At 39.6% G+C, this 22,893-nt stretch overlaps 1 protein-coding gene across 2 annotated transcripts in view; it reads left to right on the forward strand.

Moving 5' to 3' along the window:
- PRKN (parkin RBR E3 ubiquitin protein ligase) overlaps nucleotides 1–22,893 on the forward strand; it is a 693,458-nt gene that overhangs the window by 594,748 nt on the left and 75,817 nt on the right. The window lies entirely within an intron of this gene.

Below are 22,893 nucleotides of genomic sequence, written 5' to 3' on the forward strand. Positions count from 1 at the left end.
TTCCACCTGAAAATGAAATGCCTGCTTATTGTTATTCCTGTCTCCTCAAGGTTTTCTCTCTCTTCTTTCCTTGCAAATTTTTCTGCAGTTCTCTAGAGAAATGAAAGGCCTTTGAATTGAAACTGATGCTCCTAGACAGTGCAATGCTGTTGTCATCTATGCATTTACATTTTCCATTCTCCTTGGCTTGGCTATTTACTAGAAATACCAGCTTTCTATAGCCTTAAGACAGAAAGAATGTCTTACACTGTGTACTTCTAGAAGCTGTTCCAATGCCCTGTAGGGCATCCTAACTGTTGTCCTAAATTGAGATGACAGTGTTGCTCATATTAAATTGCCTTCTTGCTTGGCTTGGCATGCTGGGATCCATATCTATTAATGCAGGAGTGTCCAAATGTCCTGCTAGGAAAGCAATTTGTTCCTCAGTAGGGTGTCAGGAAAGCAGCTGGTCTAAGAAACTATCAGAGGTGATCTTAGGGGCAAGTTGTATTTTTCTTGATTTAATGGAAATTTTTACTGATCCATCTCCTTGCCTGTCCCCACAACTTGTCAACAGGGCAGCACATATCCATCTTCAGCCATCTGACAAGCCTGTCTTAACTCTCTTGTGGAGAGACAGGCTTTTGCACAGCCTGAGCTTCATAATAGACACTTTGACAACAGAAGACGTGTTATTAATGGATTTTTTTTAATGCCCTACAGAGACACAATTTCAGAAAATTCTTGCTAAGTGCCAGTTTTTAAGCCTCCACTTGGAGAGAGAGATTCTCACAAACTGAGGTTTATTTTTGTTCCTCTTCTTTTTTTGCACACATTCCGTAAAATACTTTTAACCCCTTGAATAGCTTTTATCAGTTTGCCTTTATTTTTATTGATATTCTAAATTATATTTTAAGTCAACTAATGAAAGAGAAATGCTAATAAATAATGGGCCTGCATGTTAAAGCATACTTACTAATTAGATGTTCTTTAAAAGTTCTTAAAGGCTACACATAACTGTAGCAAACCTCCCTTAGAGACCATGATTGTAATGTCATAGAAAAAAATCAGATATTCTGTCAACAAATTTTGGGAAAAGGAGAATGTAAATGGTCAGCGAGAACTAAAATCATATTCTTTCTAAGATGCCACAAAATACTTTGAACTCTCAATGTAATGAGATTCAGTAAAGAAAACAGTCTTAAACCTTAACTTACTTAATTGTGCCTCAGTGCTTCCACATGTCTCTTAGGACTGCAAAAACTACATCATTTTTCAGAAGGAAGCTGCTGAGAAATAGTTTATAAACATTAAATGGATTGTCAGGTTTTAGTAGGAATTAAACTCACTAGGGTATGCCTAGGATATGACAACTATTTTTTTTACGTTAAACAGCCACTTACAATATATATATTATGAAATACACCAGTGAGGCTTCTAAATACTCCCCTGCTACCTGTTTTCATTCTCAGTGTCTTTCTGAAGGTTTTGAAATTGGAAGTTCAAAAATTAATTAAGTTTTAACTTCCAGAGTTGACGTGCTCATTGAAAATGTAAATGCTCATATTGACCTGAACACCCTCTTTCCTGATATCAGTGAGAAAGGTTTGTTTGATTTTACTTAGATTATACCTGATATGATCATGTAAACTATCATAGACCTACAGCCTGAAGCTCAGCAAAATGGATAATGTTGTGCAAGATAGGAAGGACCTTTATTTTAGCAAGGAAGGATGAAAAGTTAATTTTACAATTTATTCTAATCAGATAGAGAAATTCTTTAAAAAGCACCGTGTAAAGTCCCCTAGCCCTAACTCATCATTATTTAATCAATAAAATGCAATTTTTGTATATGAAAGGCTGTGATGGTTAATTTTTGAAGCACAGAAAAATGGATTTTAATGTGATTGTTTTTTAGTTCTAACATTTTTTTAGACTATTTCAGCTAATTTTAAGGGTTTTTTGGTTCATTTTAACAGGCATTTCTTCACAGCAGTGTCTTTTTTCTTAATTTGACACATGTTTTCCATAGTAGGGTTATTATAAAAATAGAAGAAGCCAAACATTACCTAATATATCATTTAATCTATATTTTTTAAGGATGTTGATATGGACATTATATGACTAAGGTTTTGCCAGCATTTACCTGCTGTCCCTTGAGGGAATCCTTTCCTCTCCAAGGGCTGGATCTAGGATTAATATTTTGATAGGGCTTGATTTCAGATTTAGCTTGCTCGCAGCTATCTCAAAATTATTGTTTACAGGTATCCTTTTGGAGTTGTTTTCCAAATACTGACAGATGGGTTTTTTCTTCTCTCTGCCTATGGATGCTGTGATGTAATAATGTTTACTACATAATTTATCCTACAATTTCCAATTTTTATCTGTATTCTTTGGTTAGGTATCTTTTTTGTGTCATTAATTTGTATAATGCATAGAACCCTATGGTTCCTAAACCTAAAAGTTGTGCTTAATGAATTAAGAATTAAAGGCATATGTGAATATGTAACTGAATATATGTAAGTATATATTTCACTCTTACATGTAAGATTTTCCAGTAGATGCAGTAATAAAACAGCAAACTTTACAGAAAGAGAAGAAACCAAACAGTAACTTATGTTTTTAAATGTGACAAAAATATCAGGGAGTTTTGGGCCTCTACTTACTAGGACATAAATGATTTTACTCATAAGCCAAGAAGAAAAATAAAACACATCAGAAATAGTTTAATGTAAATATTATGAAGGATTTTCCATGAACTCGGGTGAATACTGAATTACACATATATGTGCCTATTTTAGTCACAAGGAAAAAAAAACAAGTCTATGTCTCCAGCAGGTTCCCAGTTCACAGTTCCATTCTGAATTATGTTTACTTCCTAACTAATGTTCCTGCGCCAGAGGAACGTTTTGCATATTTATCATAATTTTTGTATTTTGTTATAAATATAATTCAGGTTCTAGATATAGGACTTTGTACTATCCAGACCATTATTTGTATCTTACATCTTACTGGAATGGATGACAAACGATTCCCTATTAGAAATACACTGAATTCATCTGAACATGAAAAACGTGTACCATTATTTGAAATAGACTTTCTATGTCTTTTGTCCTGTGCTAATTATGTTGTTTCATGCATTTTTCATTAACATATTGGCATTGAAGGAAGGAATGAGAATTCTTTCTATTAAGAAGGAACAAAATGAGATTGATTTAAAGGTGTCAAGGTGACAGTAACCTAAAAGAGAAGTCCTTGGAGATTACAACTTGAGGGGCTGGGATGCTGATGGGTAAGTCTGTAGATATTTCCAATATGCATGCTCTTATTTACTTGCTGTTGTGTTAAATCAAACTTTACATTCTACATCTACCTAAAAAATCATCACAATACAAAGAACTCAGAAACTGCATATGATTACTTTGACTTTGAGTACTCTGTAGATTTTAATGGAAATTACTCCTGACTTGATTTAATGTTTGCATTTACAAATTAATGGAATAGAAGAGAAGCTGAAACAGTCCAGGCTATCTTCTTAACTCCCCTGCTGATCTCTTTATACTAATCCATCAGTTCACAGCAGTAAAACTGTATTAATCAGATTAGCACTAGGCAAAGTCAATTTAAGATAAAATAGCCTCACTGAAAGTTTAGTATGTCTGAGATTGGCCCAGAAGTGACTGGGTCATGATTTGATAGAATATGAAATCACCTTTTCTCCTTGTGCACTGCTCAGAAGCTGGATAAGAATTAACAAAATTCTCTGCTCAATTTCTTCTCCAGTGGAGTTTCTTGCTCTTGTCATTGGAAATGCTTAAGGTAGAGGCAGTATAGAGCTGAGCATAGACTTATTATTCATTATACACAGAAAAGACTTTAAGTCAACTTTAAGGCATTTTGTTTTTGAAGGGATGAAATAGAGAATAATGAAAGTAGAAAATTTTAGTTTAGTTTCTTAGTTTTTAATCTGAGAACAACTGAGTTTCCAAACGAAAGTGATGTGAGACTGTATGTGAAGAGAAGCAGCATAGAGATATTTGTCAAACAATTCTAAGTTTAGAGACTAAAAGTGAAAGTGAAATAATTTAGAAATTTTTCAGGTTTTTGGTAAATCCTCTTGCATACCTTGTACACAAAAGGTACCCTTTCACAGAATTCCTATTTTTCTGGAAATTTTGTTTTCAGTAGACCTACTGACAGTGATAATTCTGCTGATTCACATATATTATACAAGTGACAGATTTTTTTTTAATTTGTTAAGGTTTTTTAATTTAGCCATTTGATTTTCCAGAGTTTAAATGCTGCTCTTTTTCAATAGGCTCATTATGAACAGTTTGGTATTAATATTATTCTCAGTATTCTTAGATGAATCTTCATGCTTTCCTACATCTTTCTTATTGTTCTTTTATTTCCAGTCTCCTTTATAGCAACAGAGAGTATGGGCTATGTTTAAACAGTGGACCTGAGATAGGCAGATGAGCAGAACAAGATATCTCAGTGTCTCAGATGTGACATTTTCTTATGTACGTCTTCATCATTGAAAGCCGATAATAGTTCCTACAATAAATGCAGTAATTCATGTACATTTTCTCTTCATTCATTGTTCCTTGTAAATTGTTATTGAAATGATAGCAGAATGCTCTCCCAATAGTGTTGACTTTTTTAGCAGTGAATCTCATCACTGACCACACTTATGACACTGCATGTGTCCAGATCATTAAAGTGCACCTCTTTGTTAAAACTTATTTGAGAACCTGTAACTTAAAGCTTTGGTACAGATTTATTACATTTATAAACTGTAAAAAAACTCATATTAATAGAAGATTTCATATTAGAGAATTTTTATAGTGGTATTCATGGTGTGTGTGAAAAAGAGTAAATTTTAAAAATTCTCACCTGTATTGCAGCTGAAAGCTCACAGTGAGACAAAGTTCATGCCATGATAAAAATGAATGCCATTATAGAAGCTGTCTCCACAAAACTGAAGTATTGTTTTCCCAGTCTAACATTTCTCCTGCAGAAATGGCAGGTGTTTTTTAGAAAGCAAGCCATCTGCTCCTTGAATCACACAGTAACTTTGCAACTCACTATTTGTACTGTTGTTTCTCATCTTGACCTGTGATCAAAGGTATTTGTGCTTCAGTGATATTGCAGCTAAGCAATAAAGTCAGAGGACTTTAAGAAAACACAATCCAGAAAATAATTGCATATATTTCTTTTCAGAGCATGGTGTGTGGCAACTGATGATACTTGTAGTCATCAAAGGTTTCAGGATCTTCTAGAAATTAGTGGTCCCCCCCAAAACTGTTCCCTGTTAACACATCTAATTCTTTGTTCTCTCTAACAGAAATTCTCACAGCATTTCTGTGACAGTTTTAAAGGAATAGTTATCCAGAATGTATATTATTTTATCATTAGAGTTGGAGCACTGAAACTGAAAAGTTTGAGGCTCCTGAAATTGCTTTTGATTTTATTGGGATTATTTTCTATTTGAGGTAGTGTTTTTTGTTTTTTGTTTTTTGGGTTTTTTTTTTTGTGATAGTATTTCTTAGCATGACTTATTAAGCGATGGACAATTTTCTGTCTGGTAAATGTAGTTTGCATAAAGAACAAAAGAACAAATTGTCAGGTTTACTTTAAATACTACTGAATTTAAAAAATCAATTTACTGAACTCTATCCTTTGTAAGCCTTTGCTTCCTTGCTTTCTCCTTTCAGTCAAGGAGCTCAGTTTGCTCAGAAAATCACAGAGGACAGTGATGGATCATCTTTCTAAAGTGTGTTCTGAGTCAGAATTTATTACTTTCATCCTTTGATCAGTAAAGGGAACACATCAATGACTGATCTTCTGGTTTGGCCATCTAATGAAAAGATTTCAATTCACCAAAGGAAAGCAACATCGTATCATGTAGAAAGGTTTTATTGGCCCAAACTACTCTGTTTCACTTCTGTAGAGCATTTCTGTTATAAACAAAGTAACAGAAAATTTGGGCTAGATTTAAGTCAAATCAACAAAGAAGGAAAAGGAACTTGAACTCCCCCTCTCTCCAGGAGGTAGGAAATATTTTTCCAATGCTGTTCATCTGATGATCTTTGAAGTACTTTCAAGGAAAGTTATCCTAACATACAGTGGTGTTCAGGAATTTCCTCTGAGACATGAGGGTTCAAGGCTCCTTGGACAGAAGAGAGAACTGCTGTCTCCTTGTCATCTGCTGCCATGCTTGTTTGATTTTTGTGGATCTAGCCAGAAAAGGAGAATCTGTGCAACCTCTCTGCTTAAGCCCATGCCAAATTCACAAATAGTGTTGGTGGGGTGATGTCGCTGTTGAGGCAGGATGGGAATGAGAAGACTCTGACCAGAAGGCTGTGACAGTAAAACTCTGGTTTATTCAAAATACACTGCTCTTTTATACAGAGCTTCGTGGAAACAATCCACAGCATTGGTGCAAAGTGCTTGACGCACAGTGATAAAATTTAACTATAAACAATGCGAATAACAAGAGATATAAAGAATTATTTACATTCTTCTCCAGCTCTTTCCCAGGCTTCTGCCTGGATAGAAACTCTTCGTTTCTCTCTTTGGCTGAATCTGAGACCCACAGGGTTGAATCAACTGTATATGAATATAATTCACACCTGCTAAATTTGCTTTTCTTTTTGAGCATGTGGGAAAGGATTTTGCCTTCTCTGATATTACCAAGTAACACTGAATGGTGAAACTATTTATTCTGTAGTTTCAGAAGGTTCTGTCCCTACCCATCCAAAGAAAAACCCAAACAAAAAACAAAAAGCACACAAACAAAAAGCCTTTCAGGCAGTTCTGTCTATCCAGTAAATATCCCAAAGGTGTCTATGAAACTTAAAAGAGGAGTAAATGAAAGCGGCCATGCTAAATTTGTTAAAACAGACAGATGGCTTGAACAAAAAGATAGCATATTCTCTCCCTCAACTGTAATGCTCTCAGCAAGGGTCTCTGTTGAAAGAATAAGCATGAGAAGAGATAATAGAATCTTAAGATAACTAGCAGCGTATCAACAAAGCCAGTCTGGCACAGAGTTATAAACAAGAATTATCTTGGTATTATTTGAAAGCCCTCCACATGCTGGGAGCTGCACTCTCCTCCTTTTATTTGGAAAAGATATTCATCACAGGATGGGATAAAATCTATCAGGAAATAAAACCTGTTTGGTTCATGTTAGTCAACTAACTGGGGATTATTGTAAATATTTTTGGAGAACTTTGGCACAAGTGTTAAACACCCACTTTTGTGAAGCATATGGTGTGGTATAATAGGTTTATCTAACCGATTTTTAGGTTTGTTGGGTCAGAGAAATAACATCAGTCTTTTTTTCCTTCTGAATTCACTAAAAATTAAACAAAGAATATTATGAGGATAATAATAGAGTAAAAGACCATTTAAAATCACACACTCTTGAGAAAGACACTGAGACCTTAAGATTGAAGAAATCTAGCAATTTTTCAATGTATCTTGAGGACTGTGGAGGAAGCCTTATGAAGACAATGATTTTGTCTCCAGGATCCCAAAAAGTCATGCAGTAGGCTTCCATGTCACTCCTTTACTAAGCAGGCATTTTTAGAAGTTGCTGTGATTTAATAAGGACGAGCATAGCTCAAGCTGTGGACAGTGGGCTGTGGACCATAGGTGCTACTGGGGAGCTAGAGGAGTTGTTCACTCATGTTCAGCGAGGTGACTCTGCTACACAGGAATTCTGGCAGCTACTGTCACTGGTCTGCAGACTTACAAGAAGTGCCATCCCAGTGCTTGCTCCTGGAAATTGAGGCTATATAGGACACTTTGAGGGCTGCTGGTGGTCAGATCTCAAGGGATTGAGATCCTCATGTTTTTCAGATGTTCTTACACCTAATAATTTTACAGTTTATATGGGATTAAAGTGATATAAACAGGTTGGGCTGAGTGTTTTCAAGGGGGTAATTATATTCCCAAGAGTTAGGCTATGGTGGCATTATTACAGTGATGATATCTTGAGTCATCCTTTTACTTATGAGTGTCAAATGTGTGGCAAGTTTTGTGTTGGTTCAGTGGCTGCTACATCATGAGCCTGCTCATGAATGGGGTTCCTTGACTTCACTACTAGAAATTATTTTATATTATCAGTGATATGCAATAACAGGAACTGTACTGGCTCTAGTAGAACTGTTACAGAATGTGATTTAGGATGTGAAGGTGGTCAAACCTCTCTCTTCACTAAAATTGCTAAGATTTTTCTAATTTTAAATTATCTTTGATACTGTTGTACTGACATATCTGACCAAGATTAGAAACCTTCCTAACCTGAAAAATGTCAACTCTTCAAAGACAAAACAAAAAAAATTACTGTTCATTTTTTAATCAGTAGTTATTCCTGTTTATTTCATTAGGAATTTACTTTTGTTATAAAATGGATGTATACTTGAAGATTTTGGGATATTTTTCTTCATTGGTACTTCCAAATGGTGAACATAATTGAATATTTCTATTTCTATGTTTTATGAGCAGAGACAATTAATGTGACTGCTCTGCATAATCACTGTTCAGCAATCTAGAGACAGAAACAGAAACAAAGTCATTAGGTTGCTCCTTTCTAAATCTCATGCAGGGCAACAAATTGAACCCTGTGCATTTGAACAAGAATCACTATTATTAGAGATACATTTCATAATATCCTGAGGTACTAATAGTGTTGGAATAAAGATCTCTCAATTTCTTCAGTTGGTGAATAAATATATCATAATATTACTCTTTAAATCTAGTAGTCAAGGGAATAAAACCTATTGTAAAAGCTAAATAGGTTTGGAGTTTTTTTCTGAAGTCTGTCTTACACCACAAGGAGAAAAGTGATACTAAACTAATGCTAAAAATTGTTAAATCTCCCAAATTGCTGAGTAGTGTCTGTCTAATGCATCTGGTAATTTTTTATTGTTATTTGGAGAGCGCTGCCTGGTTGGCACAGTTTGTACTATGGAGCGCTAAGTGTTCATGTTCTTGGTCCTCCGATTTTCTGCTTACCTCAGGCACATTTTAAAACAATAACTGCATCAAAGCCAGAAACAGGGATGAGCTGGGAGCACAGTTACTAGAAATACACAATCCCTGAATTATATAGTACCTGCATCAACTTTTCCCAAGGTTACATTTCAGCAGGGTCTCATATTTTAAGTTGTTGGTTTGCGTTTGTTCACACCAACTTCTACTCCACCTTGCTTTCTAGAAAGAGTTGAACACATGCTCTTTCACATGATAGGGTGATAATTCCCTTCCTAATTCTGATAAAACAGTCTGATAAAGCAAACTTTAGTATCTATGGGGCTAATTTGTTCAATGAATAAGCATAATCTAACTAGAGATCTCCTATCACAAGTAGCATCAGACTAGCTGCTTTCATTTAAAAAAGGTAATAAAGCACTTATCAGTCAAAAAGAAGCCCTAAACCAGTCAGATAAAAAGTGGAAAGCATGGAGTGATAATTTTTTTGTTATATAGTGCGTTATCTAATCTAGCCAATATTTACATAGGTACAAATACATGTCTCACTGGTGGAGCTTCAGCTTCATTGCACAATTGGATCTGAACTGAGTTTAAACTGAGTGGTTTAGGGGATGACTGAACATAATGGGTGTCTGTCACTGTGCTGGTGTTGAAGTAGCATCATCATAATTCCAGTGTGCAATTCTATACTTCTGGCATTGGAATTGTCTCCATTTTTCAGTCTGTCTCTATCACTAATACCATGGAAAGCTTAGAATCTTTGCCTTAGAGCTAAAACTTGGAAAGTGGCATGAAAAAGGAAGTGTTGACCAGAAGAGGGGTAGATGGGGAAGGAAGCAAGAGGGTTACAGTAACATGTTATTCCAATTATCTAGTTTAGTTTGCTTTCTGCTTAGTTATTTCCTTTTCTTTTCTTTCAAGACTTACAATGTGCAGGACAGGTTTCCTAGGGGATTGACTCTAGTAAATGTTTTTAACTGTCATCCCAGATACAGAAATATTTTAGGAGATCAGGTTTTTAATAGCTAAGAACCAGATCCTCAACTTTTTGCTGCTTTGCAGTATTTGGGCAGTGTAAAACACCTGGAAAATGCCCTGGGGAGGACCTTTGACATGCTTCTGCATTTTGGCTGATTCTTGCTTATATAATGGTTCCTGCTGGATTATTATGGTTCATTTTGAGCTGGGTCAACCCTGTAGCTCCTGAAGTTGCTAAGAAAATTAGAGAGTGGTTTGCAAATGTTTTCTTCATTCTAACTTGAGAAATTAGATTCGAAGACCAATAAATGGTTCACAAAAGCTGCATAATGAATGGTTGAAGGGCGGTAGCAGGGAAGAACTCAAAAGAGGAAAGTAGATTAATGTATCTATCCATAGAGATAGACTCTATCCATTCCCAAGATAATAACTGATGCTATCTATAGAAGGTATTATCTATAACGGTCTTTCTTTCAACATTTAATTGAGAGATCATAATTGAATCTGCGATATACATTGTAAAATATACAGACTTGACAAGTTGGTTAAGCTATTGCATCCTTAACTGGGAATTTTAGGGATTTTGCTATTTTAACTACTTTGCTGTATTTTCTGCTGCTTATTCACTCATGCTTCAGAAATGCCATGTATAGAACTTTGCAAGTTGGAAAATCACAGCTATTAGTTTATCAGATAAATAAATTAAAGTTTACAGAATAACAAGAGTCTCTGAATATAAAAGAATTTGTAGAAATTATATAATAATCAAGGATCAGGAAAAAAAACCTGCATACTGGTTCACTTCTCTGGAGAGGCAAAAATGAGGAGTAATAAATTTTAGCCTTTAATGCAACATCATTGTCTTGGTTAGACAAGACAGGAGTCTGTGAAAGAGGGCAAAGCCTCCTGTGCAATGGAGAACGGCAAACCCCCCTCCCTCTGAATTACGAGGATCTTTAAATTAAAAGGCTCTCAGGCAAAGATATGGGAGTGGGAGTAACAATTCTTTACTAGGAGAAAACTAGACAACAATTTAAAAAGGCAAATGCAATCGGTACAAACAAAACTAGTGAAAGAAAAAGTCTAGAACCTGAGGAATGCCAGTATCAGGTTTTGCTGGGACAATTGCTTTCCCTTGCAATAGTTGGTGAGTTGCAGCTGAAGTGGTGATCTTTAGAAGGGTATAATTTTCCTCTGAAGATCTGGTGGCAGTGGGGGCCGGTCTTCCTCTGCGCCGGGGTTGCCTCTGAGCTCCGCTGCCGTCGCCTCTGCGCGCCGGCTGCTTCGCTGCGAGTGCCGCCGAAGAGAGAGCGAGAGAGAGCTGCTTTCCCCGGGAATCCCGCGCAGAGAGAGAGAGCTGCTTCTCTCGGAGTCCCGCGAAGAAGAGGGAGAGCTGCTTCTCTCGGAATCCCGCGAAGAGAGAGCGAGAGACCTGCTTCTCTCGGAGTCCCGCGAAGAAGAGCGAGAGCTGCTTCCCCCCTCTGGGTGGGACCCCTCACTGGTGTTACATTTTTTCAGCCTTTCATTGAATCAGTCAAAGGTGTATACACAAACCATTGTCTCTGAGAGAGATAACAAAAACCTGTCCAACCGGTTCGCCTTCGACAGATGGCAAATGGAATACAAGCTTATCTTACAACCCAGGACATTATCCACCCCTTATTCTATTTCCATCTGCACACCATGAAATCTTACACCCAGTTCTCTCTTAAGACTAAGTTTCCCTGTGGTACACAGCGGGTCTCCCCATCTTCCTGCATTACCCACCAAGTGTAACCAGGTCCTTGAGCAAAGACAATCCCACGAATGGGTTGGTCTTTGCCTGAGGTGGGATTAATCCAAACAGTTTTCCCTAAAATACCTTTCATATGTACTACAGGGACCTTATCTCCATCTACTGCGTGTAAGGGTTCTGACTGAGCAGGGCCAGCTCGATTGACAGACCCCCGGGTGTTGACCATCCAGGTTGCTTTTGCCAGGTTAATTTCCCAGTTTCTAAATGTTCCCCCACCGAGTGCCTTCAGGGTAGTCTTAAGGAGTCCGTTGCACCGTTCAACTTTGCCGGCAGCTGGGGCATGATAGGGAATATGATATATCCATTCGATACCATGTTCTCTGGCCCAGGTGTTGATAAGGCTGTTCTTGAAATGGGTGCCGTTGTCAGACTCAATTCTCTCAGGGGTGCCGTGTCTCCACAGGACTTGTTTTTCCAAGCCTAAGATGGTGTTCCGGGCAGTGGCATGAGGTACAGGGAAAGTCTCCAGCCATCCAGTGGTGGCTTCTACCATGGTCAGCACGTAGCGCTTGCCTTGGCGTGTTTGGGGCAGTGTGATGTAGTCAATCTGCCAGGCCTCCCCATACTTGTACTTGGACCACCGCCCACCATACCATAGGGGCTTCACCCTCTTGGCCTGTTTGATGGCAGCACACGTCTCACAGTCATGGATAACCTGGGAAACACTGTCCATGGTTAGATCCACCCCTCGGTCTCGTGCCCACTTGTAGGTGGCATCTCTGCCCTGATGACCTGAGGCATCATGAGCCCATCGAGCCAGGAACAACTCCCCCTTATGGTGCCAATCTAAGTCTATCTTTGACACCTCTATTTTTGCTGCCTGATCTACCTGCTCGTTGTTCCGGTGCTCCTCATTAGCCCGACTTTTGGGGACATGGGCATCTACATGACGGACTTTCACCGTCAGCTTTTCCACCCGAGAGGCAATGTCTTTCCATATATCAGCAGCCCAGATTGGCTTTCCTCTACGTTGCCAGTTGGCCTTTCTCCACCTTCCCAGCCAGCCCCACAGAGCATTGGCTACCATCCATGAATCAGTATAAAGGTAGAGCTTTGGCCACTTTTCCCTTTCAGCAATGTCCAGAGCCAGCTGAACGGCCTTGAGTTCAGCGAGTTGGCTCGATCCACCTTCTCCTTCGGTAGCTTGTGCAACTTGGCGTGTGGGGCTCCATACGGCTGCTTTCCACTTCCGGTTCATCCCTACGATGCGACAGGAACCGTCAGTGAAAAGAGCGTAGCAGGTCTCCTCTGCTGGTAGTTGGTTGTATGGTGGAGCTTCTTCAGCCCTTGCCACTTGTACCTGCTCCTCATCATCAGTGAGACCAAAGTTTTCACCTTCTAGCCAGTTCGTAATTATCTCCAAAATCCCAGGGCGATTCAGGTTTCCAATACGGGCACGTTGAGTGATGAGGGCAATCCATTTGCTCCATGTGGCGTCAGTGGCATGGTGGGTAGTAGGAACCTTTCCTTTAAACATCCACCCCAGCACCGGTAGTCGGGGTGCCAGGAGGAGTTGTGTTTCTGTGCCAATTACTTCCGAGGCTGCTTGAACTCCTTCAAAGGCAGCCAAGATTTCCTTCTCTGTGGGAGTGTAGTTGGCTTCAGACCCTCTGTAACTTCGGCTCCAGAATCCCAGTGGTCGGCCTCGAGTCTCCCCAGGCACTTTCTGCCAAAGGCTCCAAGACAACCCATGGTTCCCGGCTGCAGAGTAGAGCACATTCTTGACCTCTGGTCCCGTTCTGACTGGGCCAAGGGCTACAGCATGAGCGATCTCCTGCTTGATCTGGGTGAAGGCTTGTTGCTGCTCAGGGCCCCAGTGGAAATCATTCTTCTTTCGGGTAACCAGATAAAGAGGGCTCACAATCTGGCTATACTCAGGAATGTGCATTCTCCAGAAACCTATGGCACCCAGGAAAGCTTGTGTTTCCTTTTTGCTGGTTGGTGGGGACATAGCTGTGATCTTGTTGATGACCTCAGTGGGAATCTGGCGCCGTCCATCTTGCCATTTCACTCCCAGGAACTGGATCTCTCGGGCAGGTCCCTTGACTTTGCTCTTCTTGATGGCAAAGCCAGCTTCTAGTAGTATCTGGATGATCCTCTCACCTTTCTCAAACACTTCTGCCGCTGTGCTCCCCCACACAATGATGTCATCAATGTATTGCAGGTGTTCTGGAGCCTCACCCTTTTCTAGTGCAGCCTGGATCAGTCCATGGCAGATGGTGGGGCTGTGTTTCCACCCCTGGGGCAGTCGGTTCCAGGTGTACTGCACGCCCCTCCAGGTGAAAGCAAACTGAGGCCTGCATTCTGCTGCCAGAGGAATGGAGAAAAACGCATTAGCAATATCAATGGTGGCATACCACTTTGCTGCCTTGGACTCCAGCTCGTACTGGAGTTCCAGCATGTCCGGCACAGCAGCGCTCAGCGGTGGAGTCACTTCATTTAAGCCACGATAGTCCACAGTCAATCTCCATTCTTTGTCAGATTTGCGCACAGGCCAGATGGGGCTGTTGAAGGGTGAGTGGGTTTTGCTGACCACCCCTTGGCTCTCCAGCTCCCGAATCATTTTGTGGATGGGGATCACGGCATCTCGATCCGTCCGATACTGCCGGCGGTGCACTGTCGAGGTCGCAATTGGCACGCGTTGTTCTTCCACCCTTAGGAGTCCTACTGCAGAGGGGTTTTCTGACAGTCCAGGCAAGGTGTTCAATTGCTTAATGTCTTCTGCCTCTACAGCGGCTATTCCAAAAGCCCACCTGAGTCCCTTTGGGTCTTTGTAATATCCGTTCCGGAGGAAGTCTATGCCTAGGATACACGGAGCATCTGGGCCAGTCACTATAGGGTGTTTCTTCCACTCCTTCCCAGTCAGGCTCACCTCAGCTTCCACCAGAGTCAATTGTTGTGATCCCCCTGTCACACCAGCAATGGAAACAGGCTCTGCCCCCACATGTCCCGATGGTATCAGAGTACACTGTGCACCAGTATCAACTAAAGCATCATATTTTTGTGGCTCTGATGTGCCAGGCCATCGGATCCACACTGTCCAGAAGATCCGGTTTTCCCGTGCCTCTCCCTGGCTAGAGACAGGGCCCCTCTAACACTGGTTATCATTCCTTCCCTGGGCATACATACTAGAGGTCCCTTCAAGGGGGTCTGACAGATCGTACCCACAAGCTTGGTCACGGGAGGTTGAGGCTACCTTCACTTTGGTGGAACTCCCCCGGTTAGAGTTTCCCTCCTTGAGTTGACGGACCCGTGCTGCCAGGACAGAGGTGGGTTTCCCATCCCACCTCCCCATGTCTTCCCCATGGTCACGCAGGAAGAACCACAGATTAGCCCTTGGGGTGTACCCTCTCTCTCTAGCTGGGGATTGTTGGGTGCTGATTCTGGGGCCTGTGACTCTCACGGGTGCTGTATTAACCTTCCTTATCTCCTCCCTCATCTCCTCTTTAAACTCCTTAATCACAGCTGAGATATGAGCCTGCATTGGGCCATTAATCATACTCTCATAATTCCTAAGTTTGTTGGCAACAGAACCTATTGTCTCCCGGTGGGTGTCAGCATTGATCGTTGCAATGAAGGTGGCGTATTGAGATGGCCCAAGATTTGCCAGACTCCACAGCATTTGTCCCGTACACCTGACCTTGTCAGGGTCATTATTGTGTCGTCCATCCCTCCCAAAGAGTACCTCCAATACTGCCACTTCCCTCAGCTGTTGGATCCCTTCCTCGAGGGTCTTCCAGCGCATTCTATGATGGTGCTCTTGCATTCTCTCTCTGTGGATAAACCTCTCCCTGACACTCATTAAGAGCCGCTCCCAGAGAGAAAGGGACCCTGGTTCCCTTACAAAAACCTGATTTATACCCGAGTCCTGGGTCAAGGGTCCCAAGTTCCTTGCCTCACCACCGTCCAGCTGCACGCCTGTACCCATAAGATCCCAAACCCGGAGTAGCCAGGTAGCATAAGCCTCACGCCCTCGTCGCACAATGTCTTTATGCAGATTGCGAAGACTTTCGTACGTCAGGGACTCGGTGATGATAGCAATCTCTGGCTCCCCTGTGGGTTGTGAGGTTCCTCCATTCCTGTCCCTATCTGCAGGGTGCTCTGCTTTCACCTTAGACTTCCTTGTTTCTACCGGGGCCACTGCTGCTGACCGTGACTGCCTTTGTGGTTCAGCTGGAACCTGGACAGTTGTAACATCTGTGGGTTCCACAGCTGTACTATTAGACTGTCCCTCCTCAAGGCAAAGGGCCGGTTTCTCACCAGCTGGGGAAATGCACTCCTTCAGCATCTCTCGTATCTCCTTAACCAGAACCCTCACCCAATCTGGGCGGTTCATTTCTGAGGTGGGCTGTGGGGCAGGGTCAGGCTCTGGAGCAGCAGCATCTCGAGTCTGTGGTGTAGGTGTGAGGGTAGTTATCCAGGTTAATCTTCCCTTATCTCTGAATGCTAAATATAACAGGACTATCAGCAACACCACCCATTGTATGGTATCATTAGCACTTATAAAGGATCTTAACCCTTTGAGAACTGGTGGAACAGACCCAAAAAGATGGTTAAAAGGTTGAGAGAAAGTTTGCCCAGGTGCTATTTCCTCGCAGTAGGTACCGTTATTAAAGTAACCCCAAAAACATACAGTTAACGTGTGATAGCTATGAATCCATGTACCTGCCTTCCAGAGGAAATTAAAGATCCATGAATTCCTCACCCAATTAACCCAGAAGCCAAACTTGATAACAGACACCGTAGCCTTAGTCATAGGACCCATTTTTAGATAAGGGTCTGCAAATGGGAAAAGTATAGCTACGATCACATGCCACCCAAACCAAGGTAAACTAGACCACATGGTGATGCTGAAGATGTTTTTACACACAACAAAACCAAATTACTTAAGAACTGTTAATCCTTTTTCCCTCTCAATGCCCTCGGGCCTCACGTTGATGCGCCAAATTCTGTCTTGGTTAGACAAGACAGGAGTCTGTGAAAGAGGGCAAAGCCTCCTGTGCAATGGAGAACGGCAAACCCCCCTCCCTCTGAATTACGAGGATCTTTAAATTAAAAGGCTCTCAGGCAAAGATATGGGAGTGGGAGTAACAATTCTTTACTAGGAGAAAACTAGACAACAATTTAAAAAGGCAAATGCAATCGGTACAAACAAAACTAGTGAAAGAAAAAGTCTAGAACCTGAGGAATGCCAGTATCAGGTTTTGCTGGGACAATTGCTTTCCCTTGCAATAGTTGGTGAGTTGCAGCTGAAGTGGTGATCTTTAGAAGGGTATAATTTTCCTCTGAAGATCTGGTGGCAGTGGGGGCCGGTCTTCCTCTGCGCCGGGGTTGCCTCTGAGCTCCGCTGCCGTCGCCTCTGCGCGCCGGCTGCTTCGCTGCGAGTGCCGCCGAAGAGAGAGCGAGAGAGAGCTGCTTTCCCCGGGAATCCCGCGCAGAGAGAGAGAGAGCTGCTTCTCTCGGAGTCCCGCGAAGAAGAGGGAGAGCTGCTTCCCCCCTCTGGGTGGGACCCCTCACTGGTGTTACATTTTTTCAGCCTTTCATTGAATCAGTCAAAGGTGTATACACAAACCATTGTCTCTGAGAGAGATAACAAAAACCTGTCCAACCGGTTCGCCTTCGACAGATGGCAAATGGAATACAAGCTTATCTTACAACCCAGGACAATCATTCAGAAAAAAATCAGCTACAGGAATAGCTGTCAAAGTCAGAATACTGTGATAATACCATGATAAAAGAAATTGCTAATGTTACTGTATTGCCTGTGGTTTTAAGGTAAGAAGATTAATGAAACTCCAACTGCTAATGACTAAGAGTAGGTATTCAACCTCAGTGCCATCTGAGTCAATCAGAGTCTTGCAGAGTATCCTTAGGCTGCTTTTCCATCATTAGCTGTCCTGTCTCTGTGTACTAATAAAATATTCCTCTTTTAGTTTGGCAGCCTGGTACAGGTATACAGAGAATGTCTGTATGGCTGTCTTAAAGAAGCTCTTTGTAAATCTCATAAGAAAGTAGGGGCATGTTAAACAGACAGGCACCACCTGCAGTGCCACTGGCATTCTGGACAGTATTATAGGTCATGGAAAATCTTACAGAACCCCTTATAATCTGGAGACTCACATATTTCCATGTCAGACACCCACTGAACTCATTTTTACTTCATCTTTTAGAACCGAGTCTCTCCTTTAACTGGAACACACTGCACCATGACACAGTAATTGTAAAATCAAGTCAATTATATCATTAAGTCACTGTAAACTTGCTTGGATTTCTCTGAATACTTGGTCCTTGCAATTGTCACCCTCTATGTGATGGGGGAAAGCACTCCAGTTGTCAGCACTGGCATGCAGTAGTACAGCTCCCATAGAGCAGAGGAGAATAAACAGGCATACATTCTGTGCCTTCAGAAAGTTTTCACAGCCCTGGTCTGCTTTCTGTAGTGGAACTATTCTCTGCTTCTAAAAGACTTAATGAAAAGAAATTTCAGTGAGGAGTACTTGGACTTCAATTATTTATATGTGAGAAACTCTTTTATAAAGCTTTCTGGTCTCTGTTTTTTTGTGTTTTATGAACTTAACCAGATTCCCATTTTATGTAGTCAGGAAAAGAACAGATTTATAAAGAGTGCCCTTTATAAAAATAAAATTGGTTTTTGGCTTGCAGGAGGTCATACAAGCAATTAACTTCAATCAACAAGAAGTGTCAGGAGTCCAGGGGAAATTATGCAAGTATGTTTCTCAAGATTTAGTGATAATTGTCTACTCATCATGCACAAATTCTTTAAGGGGCTTCTGAAGATAATTGAAAAAAAAATATTTCCTGTTGAAAAAAAGGTTTGTTATTCTGGATATGACTTAGTACAGTCTTCAGCAGTTAATTTACTTTTAATTAGGAAGCTACTAGTATGCTGCTGAATAGCTTAAAAGAATATTTTCTGCTTTGATCATGGTATTTTGGCAATGAGTGATCAGGTACTTCTATTGACAAGATGAGCTTTGAATCATTAGACTACAGGTAAATCATGTCCCCAAGCTTTTAAAATATATATTTGTTTTAAATCAAAACTAATAGGGTGGCTCCTGGTGCTAAAACATCTAGGTAAATTTTGCTATTATTAGATTCCAAGTTAGTAGCACATTTAGCAGCCCTGAATAAAATCACAGAAGTTTTTCAAAACCATTTAGAAATTCAATATCCAAGTATAAAACTTTTCACTTTGCACTCACACTAGTCCTTATTCTACTATTAAAGAAATGCATTTGCAAAGTAGCCTAAACTCTTTGGGAATCAGCTTTTTTCAAGCCTGTTGGCCTGTTCTATAGTCGTTATAGGCACTTAAATTTAATTAATTTGAATGACCTGCATTTTTTGTTTGCATCAATTTTCAGGCCTATGTGTAAAAAGTATGCCTAATGTCCGACATTTTTAAAAGGTGAATTAACAATAAAGCTCCTTACACAGTTAGATAAACTCTGAACAGTTTGCAAAAATGGCACTGTGGGAGTCCATGCTTGGTACTGCATTAAGCTTACTGAAGCTAGGAGCTGCCTTTGTATTTCCTGTCTGTTAGATGCCTCTAATAATGCAATCCTGACCTCTCGGTGCTACTGTTCATCCGCTGCCCTGCACTGATACTCATCCATGAAGCAAACACCCTGAACTGAAGAGTCTGTGTGTGTTGATAACTCTGCCTAGACTCAAAATACCACCATGAATGTGCTATCCACAGAGGCCATTCTTTGTGATGACGCTTCTCTTGGAAAGACTAGGCTGCCCCATCATGCAAAACTTTCCCTCAAATGTAATTTATTGATATAGTTGGTAGGAAGTCATTGAACAATTTCATTTATGCACCAGGAGAATTAGAAGCAGGATCACCACAGCTATTATCTAGTATGTAAGTATTATTACCAGTAGCTGTGTTGTCCCCTAAAACTCTGACAGCAGGAGCAACAGTTGTTGCTTTTTTCCACTGTTGATATGACTGAGCATCCTCAGAGAGTGGTTCAGTTCTCAGGCAGAGAATTAGAGTTAAAGGATTTACTCATCCAATATATAAGCAGAAAACAGAGTAATAGACAAATATCAAAAATAAAGGAAGGTTGTGTAAAAAAACACTGCTGAATACTAGCATGGAATGCCATGGAGATACATCAATAAGCTGACAGGAGAAAAATTATTTTGGATATTTTAGAAAGTATTAAAATACTAAAACTTTCAGTCAGTTATCTTATATCTTAACAAAGAGTAAAAGGGATCTTGTTCCCACATATATTAGCATCTAAACTTGACTTATATTTTGGAGCCTTAACTGGACGACTTTTTGACACTCCTCACATTTTAATGTGCTTTAATGGACTTTTAGATCCCACATTTTTAAAAAGTAAAGATTAGTTATATGTTCCTCCTATTAGTATAAAGGGTTGCATTAAAAGTATCTCTGTGTTAAATGAATGTTGATTTACTGGCATTATCACTTGAAAATAAAAAGACTTTGTCAAACCACTTTCTTCTCTCTAAGTTTCTCTGACATATTCGTAGCCCAGAAAATGAATCTCTGTTTGGTAGCATAATTACAGTAATTCTGTGAGTTGCTTACATCTCATGTCTGTCTGTGGGTGAAGGTATTCTTATCCATACTTTTTTCCAAGAAAATGGACAGAGGTGTGGGATAAGCAGAAGTACAGGCTAAAAATAAGTTCTGTCAACCCCCAACCAGCTAGGAACAAAGACACTAAGGAGCATGCATATATATTAATTTGCTGAAAACTTTGCCACCCAGAAATGCTGTAGAAGAAGATTATTCAGATGTGCTTAGGCAGAATTTCAATGCTATGTGAAGATTAATGCTGCTATCACTGGGAGCATATGGAAAGGAAGTTTGGTGAACAGTAGAAAATGGAATGTCATTAAATGCATCTTCTTATACAAAAATGCAAAATCTGATCTTTGGTCTTTGATCCCTTAAAAAGAAGGCTGCTTCTTTTAGTTGCTAAAGAATAAGAAATCAAAGAGCTCATCTGTTAAACTGAGGTTAAAAATAAATATATTATTCTTATAGATAATAATGTGTTAAAGACAAGAAAATCATGTTAGAGCAATGAGTGGTTTTTAAGTGACTTCTAAATATACTGAGAGATACTAAACTATATATAAATGGAGAAAAGAAAATAAACACCTAAGACTTAATTATAATTATCAAAAAAGAACAAAAACTTGTTAAGTTGTGAAATGAGTACTCTTTTTATAAGGCAGTTTTCTCACTGGAAGAAATAGTGGAAGGAGAGGAGAGTACATGATATTTTTCATGACCCTGTCAATAAAGTGAAATAGTAAAAAAATGTCATTATAAGAACTAATTCAGGGCATACTTATTTGAAATAACCCCTTTAAAGAACAGTCCTTTAATCCAAATATAAATATAAATACAAATATACTCTTGTATATTTATGCTATTTACATTAGTCTTCTACATACTCTAAAGAAAAACCCAAACTTCCTTATTATGAAAAGATCTTCTGACAGTGATCTTTTCATGGATTCTCTGCTTTCATGGAAAGGAGAAAAAGAAGAATACAAGTCATGAAGTAAATTGAATTGGTGATTTATAACAAATCATGATACATTGTATAGTGGCAAGGTTTTAATTAGTAAAGTGTGTGCTTTGCTTTTCATGGTGGTTTAGATGTTGATGTTGTTGATGAACAAAAGTGGATACTTGCATCTTTGATGCCAGCTGGTTAATTTTGTGCTGCTCTTGAAGCAATCTTGTAATAAATAATAATCAGTAAGGAGCAGAATTACAATTAAATGAAAATTATTTAGTAGTGAGTTTTTCAGTTGTGTTTTGTAGTAGAGAAATGCTGTCACATCACCAGAACTTGTATTCCTTTTGATATAAATTACAAGTGAATCCCAGCGTCTCTTTAAATATCTGGTTTAAAGGTAACGAATTATTGTCTCTTTAAATTTGTTTCTTCCTAATAAGCTAGTTGCAGCCATTCTAATCACTGTTAGTGGAGAGCTCTGGAAAGCAAGGGTCATGCAAAAAATAGTAGGCTGTGCCATGTCAACATGCTAGTGTCGGACCTGAAGACTGTCTCTAGAATGAGCAAATTAGCTGAGTCACAAATCTCTTTTCTTTTTTCTTGGTCTCTCTCTGTGTGCTTGGTACTCATAACATGAACCCTTTTCCTCTGGAAACTAATTCATTCCATGCAACCTACTGAGCAAAAATCAGATTTTAAAGTTCTGGCTAGGACTGCATTAATGATCTAGTGATGATAGGATGGTTCCATGAACCATCTAGAGCCACACCTCTAGGCCACAGATTTCTGTGAATAGGATTCTGTGAATAGAATTTCTGTGAATTACAGATTTCCATAATTCAAAATATGTTTTATGATTAAATATAGGACAAAATAAGGGGGTTTGGGTTTGTTTTTCCCATAAATTTATGTTTGTAGCTGTAAGGTGTCATTTTTCCATATTTATGCAGCATATAGAAAATATCATTGCTTTTTTGTAGGATTATTAAGAGCCCCTTCTAAATGAAAGTGGTTTTCTTATTCCATTTTTACTTATTAATGTTTGGTGGTTAATCCATCAGTGATATTGGATTTAGCCAGCTGGCATTATATATTATACCATTTTATCTCAGTGCTTAAGAGAAGGTTCTTCTAAAACATTATTCCAACTTCCTTGCTTGTGAAAATAGTAATGCTTATAAATGCAAGTAATGAGAGCTTGCAGCCTAAGAAATTCTTTCAGAGCCTCGTTGTATTTTGGTGGGAGAGAGCATGAACTCTGAATGTATTTTGCTATCAGTAGCTGATGAGAAGTTTGCAAATTTTCCTTTTTGGAACTCATTGACTGTGCCTGATATTACAACTTTAATATACGTGATATCCTTATTTGAGGTCTGTAAGGGGAGGTGTTTCAGTGTACTGGACATTCAAATGTTCATGGAGCAGAGGACACCTAGAACTTTAACAATATTAAGGGGGAATATCCTAAAATTGCTGTTTGGTGTGCTCTTAGATGATTGTGTGATGTGTTTTCACTTAGTTCAACTCCAGTTTAGTAGGAGCTTTGTAAAATGGTCTCTATGGATTACATTGAAATGCATTTTAATC

Source organism: Lonchura striata, chromosome 3 (genome assembly GCF_050655825.1).
Source record: "Lonchura striata isolate lonStrDom1 chromosome 3, ASM5065582v1, whole genome shotgun sequence".
Classification (NCBI taxonomy): domain Eukaryota; kingdom Metazoa; phylum Chordata; class Aves; order Passeriformes; family Estrildidae; genus Lonchura; species Lonchura striata.